Raw genomic sequence first — 20,223 nt, forward strand, 5'->3', positions numbered from 1 at the left:
AAACAGACAGAGCCTTATATTTTTTTAAGTAGACAACCCAAGGTATTGACCTAGGCCCATTTTGGTATATTTCATGACACCATTTCACCACCAAATATAGAAAAAAAGAATTAATTTTTTCACAAACTATTTACCTACAACTAGTGCAATCATGACACAAATGATTGTAAAAGCTTCTTTGGGATTCCCTTTTTTCAGAAATAGCAGACATTGGTTTTTGGTAATTAGAAAGACGCTAATTGCAGCTGCACACCAAACTTATATTATTCTTGGCAGTGAAGGGGTTATTCAGGTAGCTGTTAAGGTTCATTTTAGCTGTAGTGTAGTGATTACCCTGATCCCTACCTGACACCTCGCACCCCCTGATCACTCCCAAACAGCTCTCTTCCCCACCCACACTCATCCCCAGTCTGCCAGTATACAGTTTAGGCCTTTTATTATTATTATTATTATTATTATTTATTTTTTCTGTAATGTAGTGCCCCCAGCCTCCACGGCAGTCATTATATAAGCCACCCAACCCCCCATTCCACCCCTTTTCTGAAGTGCAGAGCCCCATCCCTCCCTCCCCATTTTCCCACACCAGCAGATGATCGTTACAGATGGTGACACACAGTGTCGTCTGTAACGATCTGGCATTTGCCTTTATATTGCAACGAAGCACCGATTGTGCTCCCTTAACATATGAAGACAGATGCATGCATCTCAGGAACAGCTCAGCTGTGACATAGATCTACATTATGCGGTACGATGGACTTACTACCACATGACGTATATCTATGTCATATTGGCTTAAGGGGTTAAAGTGCAACAAACAAAGATCTGTGCAAATCCAGAACTTTGTGTGTTGCACTTCAACACTAATATATCTGGCACCGGAAAAAGCTGAATGCAGCTACCCGCAGCCATATTTAAATTTGTTAGACAAATGAGTATCAAAATAATGAATTTGGCATATACCTAGTAGTTTGGTTGTTTGCTCATAGAAAGTTTTCTTGTTCTATATAGTATAAAAATGTGCATTTCTCCCACAAGATTAAAAACCTTCTGAGGTTGGCTCACACTGATCCTTTTTAGGATTTATTTTCAAAAGTTTACAGGATCATTGGTTCTATAGGATGTGGAACCCATGAAATAATAAATTATATAAAAATAATAAAATCTAGTTAAATATAGGGTAATGTATTACATAAGTTGCCATGCAAATTGAGCTAAATCTAAGAAATTTACAGAGTTGGAGACATATTTTAAAGTATGTATGATAAGTAAAATCTAAATCTAAATGTTAAACATATCAACATTATATATACTAATACTATGAAGTGAAAATGATTCATACAAATATTTAAATAGAATGGTTTTGTTAAGCTTTTTCTTTAGAATTATTTAGTTGCAGATCTCCTGTTCGGATAGGCAGCATCTTTTTCTGCTTACATTGTCTAGCTGTGAACAGTGTATTGGAAGTTTTAGAAGACGTATTGTGAAGTGAAAACAAAATTTAGATAAAGCTGTATCAAATATAATGGCTTATTTGTACTGTTATTTTGGAAACAAAACAATAAAATAATTATAAATTGAAAATATAGCTGCAAGCAGCAATAGAGGTGGCCAGCGCATTATTTTTGCAATGCCATATAAGTAGTTATGTCACAAAATAAAGCTATATAACAACTGTTTACAGTTCTAACATAAGCATTTGGAAAAAAAACACATTTTCGAAATGTTTGCGATTTTTAAAATGGCTGCCACACCATATGACCTATACTTTCAACATGAACAAATGTAACTCTAGGTGACAATATATGGTTATACAGCAAATTTCACAGTTTTAACATAAGCGGTTGGAAAGAAAACACAGTTTCAAAATTTTTGCGTAAACCAATATGGCTGCCACAGCTTGTGACTAATTCCTTCAACATGAACAACTGTGACTCTAGGTCACAATATAAGACCGTACAGCAAATTTCACAGTTCTTACATAAGCGGTTGCAGAGAAAATAGACTTTCAAAATTTTTGCGTAAACCAAGATGGCTGCCCGATCGTAAGATATACAGCCTCTATATTATGCATAATAATGCTCACTATAGATATCAATAAACATGGCAACAATAAAGCATTTTTATAAAACGGTTTTTGTTTTATTATAAATTTAAATATATCGTTAAGCAATTTTGAACAATTCAAAATGGCTGCCAAACCACATGACGTATCAACTTCTCTTGAACAAATCTGAATGTTAGTCATAAGATAACTCTATAAACAAAATTTCAAGTCTGTCCCATAAGCGGTTTCGGAGAAGAAGATTTTTATAGTTTTTAAAAATGGCGTATACGAAACAAAATGGCCGCCAAGCTATGCAATGTATGGCTTTCAAATTGCACATACTAATGCTCACTATAGACCTCTACAATTTGCAGAAGTTTCATGAAAATTTGCAAATGTTTTATTTCACGAAGGCGACTGCGCAATGCGAATTTTAACTGCAATATTGTCTTTAAGGGTTATGACTATGTGTAATCATGTGTCTATTACACTGTAATATTGTTAAATATTGTAAAACCAATGTATAAAGTGCAAAATTACGCAATTAAATGGCGATAAAAAGGTTAATGTCTCACAGCAGCCATGTTGATTATGGAAAAATCGCAATTTTAACAATCTTGGTAGAGGACCTTGCAAGGAACATACGTGCAAAATTGCGCTTTATTGCACTAAGCGGTTTAAGAGAAGAAGATGTTTAAAGATTTTCGCAAAATGCAAGATGGTTGCTACATCATGTGACCAAGTCACTTCTGTTGAGCAATGGAAAATCTAGGTCATAGCATCACTATGCACAGCAAGTTTCAAAGTTGCAACATAAGCAGTTCCATAGCTAAAGATTATTAAGCAGTTCTCGAAATTTGTCGCAAAAAACAATATGGCTGCGTAACCTTATGACCTATGAGTTCAATATTGCATGAGATGTAGCATTGCAATAGGCTGTACCAGCATACCTGATTTCAAGAGTTTAGCATAAGTAATTTGTGTTTTGTGAGCAATTGACTCAAAAGAGGAAGTATTGAATTGCAAATAATTACGATAAACATAAAACCAATATTGCTGCAGCATCACGTGACTGATTCTCTCCTAATGAGCAATTATGAATCTAGGTAACAATATAAGACTGTACAGCAAATTTCACAGTTCTTACATAAGCAGTTGTAGAGAAAATAGACTTTCGGAATTTTCGCGTAAACCAAGATGGCTGCCCGATCGTAAGATATACAACCTCCATATTACGCACAATAGTGCTCACTATAGATGTCAATAAACATGGCAAAAATAAAGCATTTTTGTAAAACGGTTTTTGTTTTATTATGAATTTAAATATATCGTTAAGCAATTTTGAACAATTCAAAATGGCTGCCAAACCACATGACGTATCAACTTCTCTTGAACAAATCTGAATGTTAGTCATAAGATAACTCTATAAACAAAATTTCAAGTCTGTCCCATAAGCGGTTTCGGAGAAGAAGATTTTTATAGTTTTTAAAAATGGCGCATATGAAACAAAATGGCTGCCAAGCTATGCAATGTATGGCTTTCAAATTGCACATACTAATGCTCACTATAGACCTCTACAATTTGCAGAAGTTTCATGAAAATTTGCAAATGTTTTATTTCACGAAGGCGATTGCGCAATGCGAATTTTAACTGCAATATTGTCTTTAAGGGTTATGACTATGTGTAATCATGTGTCTATTACACTGTAATATTGTTAAATATTGTAAAACTAATGTATAAAGTGCAAAATTACGCAATTAAATGGCGATAAAAAGGTTAATGTCTCACAGCAGCCATGTTGATAATGGAAAAATCGCAGTTTGAACAAACTTGGTAGAGGACCTTGCAAGGAGCATATGTGCAAAATTGCGCGTCATTGCACTAAGCGGTTTAGGAGAAGAAGATGTTTGAATATTTTCGCAAAATGCAAGATGGTTGCCACATCATGTGACCAAGGCACTTTTCTTGAGCAATAGCAATTTCAGGTCATAGTAGCACTAAGCACAGCGAGTTTCAAAGTTGTAACATAAGCAGTTCCAGAGCTAAAGATTTTTAAGCGTTTGTCGAAATTTGGCGCAAAAAGCAATATGGCTGCCAGAGCATGTGACCTATGAGTTCAATTTTGCATGAGATGTAGCACAGCAATAGGCTGTACCAGCATACCTGATTTTAAGAGCTTTGCAAAAACAGTTAAGCAGTTATGGGCAATTGAATACAAAGCTTGGCGGAATAAAAAGAATAATAATAATAATAATAATAATAATAATAATCCGAACAATAACAATAGGTTGTCCTGCAACTTTGTTGCTGGCCACCTAAAAAAACAAAGATGTACCAAGATAGAAAAGGACACAGAACATAAAACTTTGTAGTGATCGTAACACAAGAGCAGAATAGACACATACAATGATAGATATCAGGATGGTAAACACTTTCCTATACTGAGACATAATGACATTGTCGTTGCAGCCCCTATACTACATCATTTTGTCAATAATTGCAGTATTTGTATATATTTTTTTATTATACATCCAAGAACCTATGAATGCTCAGATAGAACATGTTATGCATAAACTCACATTTCTATGATTGAATAGAGGTGTTTTGGAGAAAAATTACTACATTCATTTCACTGATTAATATATCTTCAAGACCAATGATTTACGTCTTTCACCTTCCAAAGAATTAAAACAAGTCAGATTAGTTCAAACACATTTGACTACTGTGAAATATTTAATTGTACATATTTTTAATAATGTTTCTACTAGTTTTCCTATCAAGCTGCTCCAATTTTCATTTGTATGCTGTCAGAGATTAAGCAGCAATGTTACATCTGTCTCTCCAGCCGTCCCATTGGCACATCTTGTCTGTAACCCTATGTAAGACTGGCACTTTGTCAGATAGTGTTTGAAAAAACACTTCCTAGAGGATTTAACATTTGCCACAAAGCTGACACTCCTATGATTTACACTGCCTTCTTATATGGAGCTAATTATGAATATTGTTACAGTTCTCTCTTGAATGCATAAATATGTCTGAATTTTGCACTGTTGACTTCATCAGGCGCAGAAGTGGCATTCAAGTAAAAAATACCTCAGATTCAATATATAATCCAAGATAACTCAAAAATTGCTGGGTGTGCCAAACTCAATAAATGTATTATTAAGCTGAATATAACGGTGCAAATAACCAAAATCTCATCCATCATAGTGGAGAAAAAGTGTAAGATGCAAAGTGATAAAACTCTTCAATAGAAAACAAATACTTATGCAGCTAAATTACAAAAAAGTCCCAAAAATGTAATCGGGAAACTCTTCACGGGAAAGTGGCAGCTCGCTCCTTCCAATGCTTGGTGGTAAATAATAAGGCATCACGAATCTGAATAAATACAAAAGAAGAAGGCGCCACAATAGTGCAAAATCAGTGTGATCAATGGAACACACACGCAGATAACATCATACTCACAGAGTATCAGGCACTTGAGAAGTGCAACAAATGCCTTCTGGAACTTTAAAAGCCATCCAGCTAGCTCTCCTCTCTGGAGATCACTCCGGCAGCTACAGGCCTCCGATAACTGTGAATGACTTTGGTAGACAACTTTGTGTAAGATAGTGCTGTTAAGATGGAAAAACAGCCCCAAGGCTTCTCCTGGATCACCTGAGTATAAGATAATCACTCGGGAGAAAATCACACATTCAAAGTGAAAAAATTGTGGATAAAAAGTTGCATAAAAATGGACTTTAATAAAAGCAATAAAATGTATCACAACGCGTTTCTTGGTCATCAATGACCATTTCTTCAGGTGTATACATAACATATAAACAGCACGACTTATAAACCCTAAACCGCCGTCTAATAAAACCCAATGTGCATGCGCAAAGTATCCCCTACGTCACACTATTGTCAGCAAATCTGACCAGGTGAGATGTGATTGGACAGAAATAAACCAACCAGATATGGAATAGATAGACACACACCCACTAAAAAAAAAGTAACAATGTGTTAGTCAAATTGTGGCAATATAAAGTAACAAGAAGCCACCAAGTTAATTTGTATACAAAAAGGTATGTAACCCGATTGCATCAATCTTCGCATATGCCTCTTAGATAACAAGTGCAGTGTTACATGATCTCAGAACCCCCTCATCTGTATACAATATTAAAACACCAACAATATTATAAAAAATACAGCGCACAGTAGAAAAAATGGGGATACAATTAGAGAGATCAGTAATACTCCTTGTAAGTATCAGAGCCAACAATACCAGCAGTGGAAATAATGGGAATACAATTAGAGAGAGATCAGTAATACTCCTCGTAAGTATCAAAACCAACAAAAAAATAATAAAATACATCAACCCAAACACACAATAATACATTAGCCTATATCAAACTAAAATTCAGTAATTGATAAATTCAAAAATTCGAAAAAGAGTGGTACAATAAAATTATAATAATTTTAAATACCCTAAATGAAATCAATTGAATATATTAAAATGGGTCTATATATATATATATATATATATATATATATATATATATATATATATGTATGTACGTATATATGTGTAGACATCTAACAAATGTACTCACAGATATATACATAAAGGAACTATCAATTGAACGCTGCCATATCGATGTTTTCATTTAAGTCAAAGGGATTAATGGTCTTAACTTTCCAAATCCAGAAAGTTTCCCTTTGTCTTAAATGAACAAATCTATTTCTCCCCCACTTAGAAGTGACATGTTCTATTGGGAAAAATCCTAAAAATATCTGGGTGACCATTGTGACAACATATCCCATGTCTGGGTACACTATGATTTGATACTGCATTTTTGAGATTCCTAAAGTGTTTACCCCATCTTTTTTATAGAAGATAATTATTCACAAATAGTTCCAGAAGGAATTTGTTGCACTTCTCAAGTGCCTGATACTCTGTGAGTATGATGTTATCTGCGTGTGTGTTCCATTGATCACACTGATTTTGCACTATTGTGGCGCCTTATTCTTTTCCTTTTTATTCAATTTTGAATCCAATGCTTTATTCCAAACAACCCATTATTTAATAGTAGAGATATTGCATTACCAAAATCATGACATGTAATTTAAAAAAAACTTCTATATGTTTACAAGAAGTTGGCGGTATAATAAAACTAACCCATCATTTGTTATTCTTTATTGGGTTTATGACTTTGTAGATTACATTTATAGTTCTGTTACATGGCTCTAAGTTTCCCACTTTCTGTTTGACAATCCTGAACTGAAACATTAAAATGATTATATCCTTCTATTTTTTATTAATGCCCTGTATTTTGTCCTGCATAGCTATAAAATTCACAACCTCGAACCAGATGATACCTTAGTTTGCCCTCAAAACTGGTCCTTGGTTTCATATCTAGAATGTTGAGGTGTATGCTGTTAGAAGTTGGTGACATTAGCCTCATACTTACAACCACCATGGATTTGATTTAAATCAAATTTATTTAAATAATGATTTAAATCACATTTCAAATCTCTAGTCTGTAAAATACTATTTAAATTGGAAGGAGAAAAATAGTCAATTCATTAATAATGACTATTTAAATAGATTTATGTAACTGAAATAATAACATTATATAGCATATGTTATGTATTCTTGTATTTGCATAAAAGTCCATGTTTGTTAACTGATGTTGTTAAACAAAAAATCTTTGAAAACTTAGATTAACTACATCAGCCAGGCCCACATGAAAAAAACATAAATTATGCTTACCAGATAATTTAATTTTCTTCTGTACAAGGAGAGTCCACGGCTTCATTCCTTACTGTTGGGAGATACTGAACCTAGCCACCAGGAGGAAGCAAAGACACCCCAGCCAAAGGCTTAAATACCTCTCCCACTTCTCCCATCCTCCAGTCATTCTGCAGAGGAAACAAGGAACAGTAGGAGAAATTTAGGGGGCCGTCCATCGAAGAACACGGGCAGGGGCTGTGAACTCTCCTTGTTCAAAAGGAAATGAAATTATCTGCTAAGCATAATTTATGTTTTCCGTCTTAATATAAGGAGAGTCCACAGCTTTATTCCTTACTTTTGGGAAACATATACCCAAGCTCTAGAGGACACTGAATGAAAACGGGAGGGACAGAAAGAGATGCGGACCCTAATCTGAGGGCACTACAGCCTGCAAAACCTTTCTCCCGAAGGCTGCTTCAGCTGAAACAAAAACATCAAACTTGTAAAATTTAGAAAAAGTGTGTAAGGAGGACCAGGTAGCCGCCTTACAAATCTGATCCATAGAGGCCTCGTTCTTAAAGGCCCAAAAGGAAGCCATTGCTCTAGTAGAATAAGCCTTAATTCTTTTAGGAGGTCTATGTCCCACTGTCTCATAAGCTAAGCAGATAAGACTCCTCAACCAAAAAGATAAGGAAGTCAAAGAGACCTTCTGGCCCTTATCTTCCCAGAATATGCCACAAACAAGAAAGAAGTTTGTCTAAAATCCTTAGTAGCTTGAAGATAAAACTTCAAGGCACGAACCACGTCCAAATTATGAAGTAAACGTTCCTTCAAAGAAGAAGGATTAGGACACAAAGAAGGGACCACAATCTCTTGATTGATGTTGCGGTCTGACACGACTTTAGGGAGAAACCCTAACTTAGGCTCACATTGCAAGTTGGCAATTTCAGATAGTCTGCAAGCCAAAGCAATAGCCAGTAGAAAGAGAACTTTCCAGGACAAAAACTTAAAATCAATTTAATGCAAAGGCTCAAATGGAGCCCATTGCAAAACTTTGAGAACTAGATTCAGACTCCAAGGGGGAGCCAAAGATCTGAACACAGGACTGATCCTAATCAGAGCCTTAACAAAAGACTGAACATCAAGTTCAGAGAACCTTTTGTGCAGTAAAACAGACAAGGCCGGAATCTCTCCCCTCAGGGAACTGGCCGAAAGACCCTTCTCCAGACCATCCTGGAGAAACAACAGAATCCTGGCAACCTTAACCTTATGCCAAGGAAATCCACGATCTTCACACCAGGATAAGTAAGTTCTCCATACCTTATGATAGATGCGACGGGTAACTGGCTTACGAGTTTGAATGAGAGTATCATTAACTCTCTCAAAAAAACCTCTCTTGGCTAGGACTAAGCATTCAATCTCCATGCAGTCAGCCTCAGAGAATCTGGATTTTGATGAACAAAAAGACCTTGTTCCAGCAGATCCCTGTGACAAGGTAAACTTCCATGGAAGAGAAGATGACATACTCACTAGGTCCGCGAACCACGTCCTTCGCGGCCATGATGGAGCAATCAGTATTACTAATTGCCTGCTCCTGCTTGATGCGGGCCACTACCCGAGGAAGGAGTGATTGCGGGAAAAGGTAGATTTAGATTGAACCTCCAAGGCACCGCTAATGCATCTATTAGCTCCACCTGAGGATCCCTGGAGCTCGACCCATATCTGGGTAGTTTGGTATTAAGACGAGACACCATGAGATCTATCTCCAGTGTCCCCCACCTGAAGCATATCTCCGCAAACACTTCGGGATGGAGGGACTATTCCCCCGGATGAAAGGAATGTCTGCTGAGAAAATCCGCTTCCCAGTTGTCCACACCCAGAATGTGGATCACTGACAGCAAACAGCTGTGAGCCTCCACCCACTCCAGAATCCGAGATACTTCCCTCATCACAAGGGAGCTTCTCATTTCCCATTGATGATTGATGTAAGCCACCGAGATTAAATTGTTTGATTGGAATCTGATAAACCGGGACAAACCCAGAAGAGGCCAAGACTTTAGAGCATTGTAGATTGCTCAAAGTTCCAAAATGTTGATTGGGAGGGAACATTCCATCTGAGACCACAGGCCCCGTGCCTTCTTGGCACCACAAACAGCTCCCCATCCTGAGAGGCTCGCGTCCGTAGTTACAATCTCCCAGGATGATCTGAGAAAGAATGTCCCTCGGGACAGATGATCTGGAAAGAGCCACCAAGAGAGCGATTCTCTCAACTGGTTGTCCAGGGAAATCTGTTGAGACAGATCTGAATGATCGCCGTTTCACTGCCTCAGCATGCACAGCTGTAGCGGTCTGTGACAGAACTTGGCAAAAGGAATTATGTCCATGCTGGACACTATGAGACCAATTACCTCCATACACTAAGCCACAGATGGCCTTAAGGAGGTCCGGAGGGCAAGACATGCCAAAGCTAGTTTGCACCATCTCTGGTTGGTTAGAAATATCCTCATGGATATTAAATCTATTATAGTACCCAGGAATTCTACCTTGGTGCTTGGAATGAGAGAACCCTTCTCTAAGTTTATCTTCCATACATGTGATCGAAGAAGAGAGAGAAGAGAAACCGAATGGTCCTCTGCTAGACGAAAGGATGGTGCTTGAACTAGAATGTTGTCCAAGTAGGGAGTTACTGCTATACCTTGGGTTCTGGCGACAGCCAGGAGAGCTCCTAGAACCTTTGTAAAGAGTCTTTAGGCCGTAGCTAGCCCAAAGGAAGTGCAATGAACTGGAAGTGCTTATCCAGGAACGCAAACCTTAGGAACTGGAAGTGGCCCCTGTGGATTGGAACATGAAGGTAGGCATCCTTCAGATCTATAGTGGTCATGAACTGTCCTTCCTGAACTAGAGGAAGAATGGACCTTATTGTCTCCATCTTGAACGAGGGGACATTTAGAAACTTGCTTAAGCACTTTAGGTCCATAATTGGGCGGAAAGTTCCCTCCTTCTTTGGGACCACAAACAGGTTTGAGTAGTATCCCAAACCTCTTTCTGCGATAGGAACCGGGACAATGACCCCTAAGGAGGACAGATCCCGCACACACCCCAGAAAGGCTTCCCTCTTTTCTGGTTTTAAAGACAGGCTTGAGAGGAGAAATCTGCCCTTGGGTGGATGAGATTTGAAACATATCTTGTATCCCTGTGCTATGACCTCCAGGACCCACGGATCCTGCACGTCCCTGGACCAAGCGTCTAAAAACAGTCTGCCCCCTACACGATCCAGCTTTGGATCAGAGGCCACCCCTTCATGCCGACTTATTCTCAGCGGGCTACTTGCTCTGCTTGGATTTATTCCAGGATTGAGCCGGCTTCCAAGTGCTCTTGGTTTGCTCGGGCTTAGAGGAGGACTGCTGGCATTGGGACTTTTCAGAATGGAAGGAACAAAAATTAGATCCTTGTCCCTTAGATTTTTTATTTTTATCCTGCAGTAGGAAGGCACCTTTGCCGCCTGTAAGCGTGGAAATAATGGAGTCCAGGCCTGGACCAAATAAAATGTTTCCCTTAAAGGGGAAGGAAAGTAGTCTAGATTTAGAAGTCATGTCCGCAGACCAGGACTTCAGCCAGAGTGCCTGACACGTTTGCACTGAGAAACCACAGATTTTAGCATTTAGGCGAATAATCTGCATGTTTGCATCACATATAAAATAATTAGCAATTCTCAAAGCTTAAATTCTTTATTGGATAATGTCGAGGGGACCCTCCACCTCGATAAATTCCGCTAAGGAGTTGCATCAGTAGGCCGCAGCTCCAGCAACTGAGGCAACTGCTGCTGCCGGTTGAAATAAATATCCGTATGCTGAAACATTTTCCTGAGAAAAGTTTCTATTTTCTTATTTTGAACCTTTCGCTTGTGCTTAGCAGGGCGAGGTAGAGCACTAAGGGCCTATGATGGTAAAAGTCTCTCTCCAGACGGAGGATCAGGCGTGTTATGGGAATCTGCATGTGAGAATGGAGATGATTGATGGGTATGCACCTCACGGGACAGCGATTCCTCAGAGGTGGACTGCTCAGTCGTACTAAAGGGGTTAACCTTCTTAGACATAATAACCTTGTTGATGCATATGGAACATAGTTGAGAGGGCAGGCACACCAAGACCTCCTCACAATATAGACAGGCATTACTATTAGGAATAGAGGGAGTACCCTCAAGCATATCAGGATCTTCCATAGCTTGCGCTAACAACAGTAGGATACAAATAAATGAACTTTTTATTTCTCACAAAAACGGCACCTATATACCCCCAATGACTCTCACCACCTCCTAGACCCAGGCAACAACAGAAGAAGCGACTTCTCTGACCGCTACTCGGTCAGGAAAGAGAAAATGAAAGTGTGACCACACACGGTCACGTGGTGCGCAAAGCAGGACTGCCCCTGCTATGAGAAAAAGTGTGTCAAGCTACAAGTTGCACAGCCTTCAAAGTGAAAGTAAACACCTGTATGTTCCGTTACCGCATAACAACAGTCTATGAGCCAAATTAAATCTCACACCTAAGCAGCATTAATCAAAGAAACACACTTGATTAATCCCCACTGTTCAATAACCTCCCTCAGGAGATATTAACCCATGATTCTATAAAGATAAAAGGAGTCACACTGTGACCCTGTTCTCAGCAATCTCAGCATAAGTAAAAATTTAAACTATCTTACCAGAATCCGTGCTGTGGAACAGAAACACAGCCTCTTAAGTGTGACAGTCTTGTAGCATCGCTCCTGACATGGACTTGAGTGAAGAAAGCAGACAGTGAAAGCTTAAGGAGCTGTTAGCAGGCAGTCTGGATGGGTTTGCAGAAAGACTCTCCCTGCATCTCCAGACTCCAACTTTTGTCAATGCTCTCACTGAGAGGCTGACAAGACTACTTAAAACTCCAGTTCCATAACAAAAGGCATATATCCCTTCTTAGGAACAACGCCGAAATCTTCTGACACTTCTCTTCCATCCTCCTGTGACGAAAGGCAAAGAATGACTTGGGGGGGATGGGGGAAGTGGGAGAGGTATTTAAGCCTTTGGCTGGGGTGTCTTTGCCTCCTCCTGGTGGCCAGGTTCAGAATTTCGCAACAGTAAGGAATAAGGTAGTGGACTCTCCTTGTATTAAGAAGGAAACATAAAATACTGTCTGCTGCAGCTCATCTTTGTCTATATTTATTTATTTTATTTGTTTTGTCATAATGTTTAGATAATCATAATGTCTGAGAACTGCAAAACCAAGCATCTGTGAGAATATCTTCTAGATAGAAAATTTGCCCAAAATAATCCGAAAGAAACCTCTGGGAGAGTATGACATTGTAAATGGATTAATGGAATTCATTTAACAAAAAAAAATATATATTTTTAACATTACAGCAATTAATATATAGCCGTATGCTACTTAATTAAAACCAATCCTTATTTCAAAATGAATATCTTTTGGCCAGGCCAGATTGGCCTACCAGGATACCAGGAGATCTCCCAGTGGGCTGTAGCAGCTGGTGCTGGAAAGCTACTATTTAACAATTTAAAGGTGTGATTTAAGGGACAGTCTACAATAGAATTGTTATTGTTTTAAAATACAGATAATCCCTTTATTACCCATCCCCCAGTTTTGCATAACCAACACTGTTATATTAATACACTTTTTACCCCTGTGATTACCTTGTATCTAAGAACCAGGGGCGAAACTACAGGGGGTTCAGAGGTCGCAGGTGCGACTGGGCCCCTGAGGGTGGGGGCCCATCATAATTTTTTTTTTTTTTTTTTTTTTTAGAATTTTTTTTTTTTTTTTTTAGATTTTTTTTTTATATATAAAAAACATTAACCTACCACTGCCTGCACTGATATCATGTAAGTGTGACATGACTACAGGGGTTAGTGTTTCTGTTTTACCCATTGGTCTTTATGTGTGTGTATGTATGTGACTGTGTGTGTATTTATGCATGTATGTATGTGTGTATGTTTGTGGAACCAGCAAATTACAGACCTTGTTACTATAGCATGGGGGGGCAGGGGGTAAACAGTGTCACTATACAGTACTACTATATACAGTATGGGGGGGTGGACCATGTCACTGACTACTGTGGTCACTTTATAAAGTACTGTGCAGGTAGGGTCAGGCCAGCCATCTCACCGGCAGATTACAGACTGTGTCACTAATTTACTATATACAGTACTGGGGATTAAATAGTGTCACTATATATATACATATATATACAGTAATAGGGGGTCATCTCACAGACTGTGGACACAGGGTACCTCCTTTTGCAGACATGTAATCAGGGGGTCCATCCGATAAAAATCGTCGCCCGCAAAAGCCGGCGACGCCAATATTTGCGCGGGTTTGGTATCACATATACGGCGTAACCTAGAAGTTACGCGCGTATATTTCTGCCGTCGCCCGTAGTTTTTTGGGCTATAGGCAGGTATACCAAACCCGCGCAGTTTGGTATCCAATATGCAGCGTAAGGACTTACGTGGCGAAAATGGAGAAAACTTACTCCATTTTCACCTCACCACAAAAAGCAGCCGTAAGAAGCCTTACGCTGACTATTGGAGCCCCGTAACTCCCTAAACTGGCTGCTAAAATAAACCTAACACCTAACGCATGCGCAATGTCTATCTCCCTGTCAACCGCGATCTTCTAAAATAAACCTAACACCTAACACATGCGCAATGTCTATCTCCCTGTCAACCGCGATCTGCTAAAATAAACCTAACACCTAACGCATGCGCAATGTCTATCTCCCTGTCAACCGCGATCTTCTAAAATAAACCTAACACCTAACGCATGCGCAATGTCTATCTCCCTGTCAACCGCGATCTGCTAAAATAAACCTAACACCTAACGCATGCGCAATGTCTATCTACCTGTCAACCGCGATCCCCCCCCCCGAAATCCCTAATAAAGTTATTAACCCCTAAACCGCCGCTCCCGGACCCCGCCGCCATCTACATAAACTAACCCCCTACTGTGAGCCCCTAAAACCGCCGCCATCTACCTTATCTATCCCCTAATTAGAACCCCTTACACCGCTGTCATCTACCTTATCTATCCCCTAATCTGACCCCTTACACCGCCGCCACCTATATAAAAATTATTAACCCCTAATCTAATCCCCCTATACCGCCGCCAGCTATATTAATATTATTAACCCCTAATGTAAGCCCCTTACACCGCCGCCATCTCTATTAAAATGATTAACCCCTTATTTAATCTACCTACCCCGCCGCCAGCTATATTATCTATATTAACCCTAAGTATATTATAGTTAATATAGGTATTACATTATATATATTAACTATATTAACCCTAATTATATTAGGGTTAATATAGTTAATATAGTTACTATAGTATTTATATTAACTATATTAACTCTATCTAACCCTAACACCCCTAACTAAATTTATATTAAATTAATCTAATTCATTTATAAACTAAAATATTCCTATTTAAATCTAAATACTTACCTATAAAATAAACCCTAAGATAGCTACAATATAATTAATAATTACATTGTAGCTATGTTAGGGTTAATATTTATTTTACAGGTAAATTGTTAATTATTTTAAGTAGGTATAATAGCTATTAAATAGTTATTAACTATTTAATATCTACCTAGTTAAAATAATTACCCAATTACCTGTAAAATAAATCCTAACCTAAGTTACAAATACACCTAAACTATCAATAAATTAAATAAACTACAAACATCTATCTAAAAATACAATTAAATTAACTAAACTAAATTACAAAAAAAAACAAACACTAAATTACAAAAAATAAAAAAAGATTACAAGATTTTTAAGTTAATTACACCTATTCTAAGGCCCCTAATAAAATAATAAACCCCCAAAATAAAAAAAATTCCCTGCCCTATTCTAAATTAAACAAATTTCAAAGCTCTTTACCTTACCAGCCCTTAAAAGGGCCTTTTGTGGGGCATGCCCCAAAGAATTCAGCTCTTTTGCATACAAATACAATACTCCCCCCCATTACAACCCACCACCCACATACCCCTATTCTAAAACCACCCAAACCCCCCTTAAAAAAGCCTAACACTACCCCCCTGAAGATCTCCCTACCTTGTCTTCACCACACCGGGCCGAACTCCTGATCCGATCCGGGCGATGTCTTCCTCCAAGCGGCAAAGAAGAATTCTTCCTCCGGCGATGTCTTCCTCCAAGCGGCAAAGAAGAATTCTTCCTCCGGCGACGTCTTCCTCCAAGCGGCAGCAAAGTCTTCATTCTTCCGGCGGCATCTTCAATCTTCTTTCTTCGCTCCGCCGCCGCGGAGCATCCATCCCGGACGACTACTGAACTTGGAATGAGGTACCTTTAAATGACGTCATCCAAGATGGCGTCCGCCGAATTCCGATTGGCTGATAGGATTCTATCAGCCAATCGGAATTAAGTTAGAAAAATCTGATTGGCTGATTGAATCAGCCAATCAGATTCAAGTTCAATCCGATTGGCTGATCCAATCAGCCAATCAGATTGAGCTCGCATTCTATTGGCTGTTCCGATCAGCCAATAGAATGCGAGCTCAATCTGATTGGCTGATTGGATCAGCTAATCGGATTGAACTTGAATCTGATTGGCTGATTCAATCAGCCAATCAGATTTTTCTAACTTAATTCCGATTGGCTGATAGAATCCTATCAGCCAATCGGAATTCGGCGGACGCCATCTTGGATGACGTCATTTAAAGGTACCTCATTCCAAGTTCAGTAGTCGTCCGGGATGGATGCTCCGCGGCGGCGGAGCGAAGAAAGAAGATTGAAGATGCCGCCGGAAGAATGAAGACTTTGCTGCCGCTTGGAGGAAGACGTCGCCGGAGGAAGAATTCTTCTTTGCCGCTTGGAGGAAGACATCGCCGGAGGAAGAATTCTTCTTTGCCGCTTGGAGGAAGACATCGCCCGGATCGGATCAGGAGTTCGGCCCGGTGTGGTGAAGACAAGGTAGGGAGATCTTCAGGGGGATAGTGTTAGGCTTTTTTAAGGGGGGTTTGGGTGGTTTTAGAATAGGGGTATGTGGGTGGTGGGTTGTAATGGGGGGGTATTGTATTTGTATGCAAAAGAGCTGAATTCTTTGGGGCATGCCCCACAAAAGGCCCTTTTAAGGGCTGGTAAGGTAAAGAGCTTTGAAATTTGTTTAATTTAGAATAGGGCAGGGAATTTTTTTATTTTGGGGGTTTATTATTATATTAGGGGGCTTAGAATAGGTGTAATTAGCTTAAAAATCTTGTAATCTTTTTTTATTTTTTGTAATTTAGTGTTTTTTCTTTTTTGTAATTTAGTTTAGTTAATTTAATTGTATTTTTAGATAGATGTTTGTAGTTTATTTAACTTATTGATAGTGTAGGTGTATTTGTAACTTAGGTTAGGATTTATTTTACAGGTAATTGGGTAATTATTTTAACTAGGTAGATATTAAATAGTTAATAACTATTTAATAGCTATTATACCTACTTAAAATAATTAACAATTTACCTGTAAAATAAATATTAACCCTAACATAGCTACAATGTAATTATTAATTATATTGTAGCTATCTTAGGGTTTATTTTATAGGTAAGTATTTAGATTTAAATAGGAATATTTTAGTTTATAAATGAATTAGATTAATTTAATATAAATTTAGTTAGGGGTGTTAGGGTTAGATAGAGTTAATATAGTTAATATAAATACTATAGTAACTATATTAACTATATTAACCCTAATATAATTAGGGTTAATATAGTTAATATATATAATGTAATACCTATATTAACTATAATATACTTAGGGTTAATATAGATAATATAGCTGGCGGCGGGGTAGGTAGATTAAATAAGGGGTTAATCATTTTAATAGAGATGGCGGCGGTGTAAGGGGCTTACATTAGGGGTTAATAATTTTAATATAGATGGCGGCAGTGTTAGGGGCTCACTTTAGGGGGTTATAGATATAATATAGCTGGCGGCGGGGTACGGGAGCGACGGTTTAGGGGTTAATAGCTTTTTTATTGTTAGGATAGTGAGGGGGGATAGCGGATAGAGGGTTAGACGTGTCGGGCTTTGTTAGGGAGGCGTGTTAGACTTGTCGGGCTATGTTAGGGAGGCGTGTTAGACAGTGCGGGTGTTTTAGACTTTAGTCAGGTTTTATAGGCGCCGGCAGTTTCTAACGTGCCGCAAGTCACTGGCGACGTCAGAAATTTGTACTTGCGCAGATTTCTGGACATCGCTGGTTTGTCAGACTTACGGCACGTTAGCATCTGACGGCGACTTATATGGGATAGCTCGAGTTGCGAGCTGAAACTGCGGGCGACGCCGGTTCCCTCGCTTGCCCGCAAACTGCGATCTATATCGGATCGTGCCCCAGATTCACATTTTTTTCTGTGTAAAATGTAAAAAAAAAAAAATATGTATTAAATTCACCCTTTTTTGGAGGGGGAAGGGCAGTGGGGGGCCCTTCTTAGATTCTTGCACCTGGGCCCTGTGGTTTCTAGTTACGCCTCTGCTAAGAACCTTCTGAAAGCCCCTATATAAAACTATATAAAATCTATTGAGTTGCATTTAGTATTGTGTTGTGCAAAATCTTAAATAACTCCCTGTGCCTGAACACAGTGTTATCTATATGGCCCACAGTCTCTTGTTGTTAAAAGCAATTTAAAAAACAAGTGATAAGAGGCAGCCCTCAAGGGCTTAGAAATTAGCATATGAGCCTACCTAGGTTTAGTTTCAACTAAGAATAACAAGAAAACAAAGGAAATTTGATAATAAAAATAAATTGAAAAGTTGATTAAAATTAAATCTCCTATCTGAATAATGAAAGTTTAATTCTGACTAGACTGTCTATTTAATGGATGCAATTTTGATTGTAGGGTGCCTAAAAAACAACAATCTGGCACTTTTTTTAAAAATACAAACTAATATAATTTAATTCTTAAAAACATATTGGGGGAAGGACTATACCAGTAATCCCCTTTGAGAAAAATGGGGCATGAGCATTCTACTGACTCAACGGATAATAGGGCTGGTCTACAAATTTTCCAAGGCTGCTTTTTATTCCCAGTCCGACCCTGTCTTTTAGACTATAATATATCTTAAATAAAACTATATTTAGATAAATTTGTTCTCAAAATGCACTTAATTAAAAACATTTTTTTTTTTATTTAAATAAAACAACTCCAATTTAAAAAATAAATCATTACTTTTTATCCACCATGTTTACCACTACTTAAAGGGACATGACACCCAACATTTTCTTTCATGATTTAGATGGAGTATATAATTTTAAACAACCTTCCAACTTACTTCTATCATCTAATTTGCTTGGTTCTCTTGGTATCCTTTGTTGAAAAGCATACATAGGTAGGCTCAGGAGCTGGAAACTAGCTGCTTATTGGTGGCTACACATATATACCTCGTCATTGGCTTACTGATGTGTTCAGCTAACACCCAGTAGTGCATTGCTGCACCTTCAGTAAAGTATACCAAGAGAATTAATTGATAACAGAAGTTAATAGGACAGTTTTTTTTAAATCTTATGTTCTATCTAAATCATGAAAGAAAAATCCCTTTAACAAGTAACAAGCTATAAATAATGGTAGGTTCCACACATTTGAGAGAGTGTTGTTTTCTCAAAACATCTACATTTGTTTCTGTACTGATCAATTTACAAAGCACAGAAACAAAGTATTATAACTTGTATTTTTATAGGGATAAATCACACTTTTATATATAACCCTATAGCACTGTACAGACATTTAAATGTTAAGAATCTTAGGCCTAGATTTAGAGTTGGGCGATAGCCGTCAAAACCAGCGTTAGAGGCTCCTAACGCTGGTTTTAGGCTACCTCCGGTATTTGGAGTCATTAAAAAAAGGGTCTAACGCTCACTTTTCAGCCGCGACTTTTCCATACCGCAGATCCCCTTACGTAAATTGCGTATCCTATCTTTTCAATGGGATTTTTCTATCTCCGGTATTTAGAGTCATGTCTGAAGTGAGCGTTAGAATTCTAACGACAAAACTCCAGCCGCAGAAAAAAGTCAGTAGTTAAGAGCTTTCTGGGCTAATGCCGGTTCATAAAGCTCTTAACTACTGTACTCTAAAGTACACTAACACCCATAAACTACCTATGTACCCCTAAACCGAGGTCCCCCCACATCGCCGCCACTCGATTAAATATTTTTAACCCCTAATCTGCCGACCGCCAACTACGTTATACTTATGTACCCCTAATCTGCTGCCCCTAACACCGCCGACCCCTATATTATATTTATTAACCCCTAACCTGCCCCCCACAACGTCGCAGCCAGCTACCTACAATAATTAACCCCTAATCTGCCGACCGCAAAGCGCCGCCACCTACGTTATACTTATGTACCCCTAATCTGCTGCCCCTAACACCGCCGACCCCTATATTATATTTATTAACCCCTAATCTGCCCCCCTCAA

At 38.4% G+C, this 20,223-nt stretch overlaps 1 protein-coding gene across 1 annotated transcript in view; it reads right to left on the minus strand.

Moving 5' to 3' along the window:
* The window catches only part of FREM1 (FRAS1 related extracellular matrix 1), a 379,269-nt gene that overhangs the window by 59,248 nt on the left and 299,798 nt on the right, over nucleotides 1-20,223 (minus strand).

This window comes from Bombina bombina, chromosome 2 (genome assembly GCF_027579735.1).
Source record: "Bombina bombina isolate aBomBom1 chromosome 2, aBomBom1.pri, whole genome shotgun sequence".
NCBI classification, from domain to species: Eukaryota; Metazoa; Chordata; class Amphibia; order Anura; family Bombinatoridae; genus Bombina; species Bombina bombina.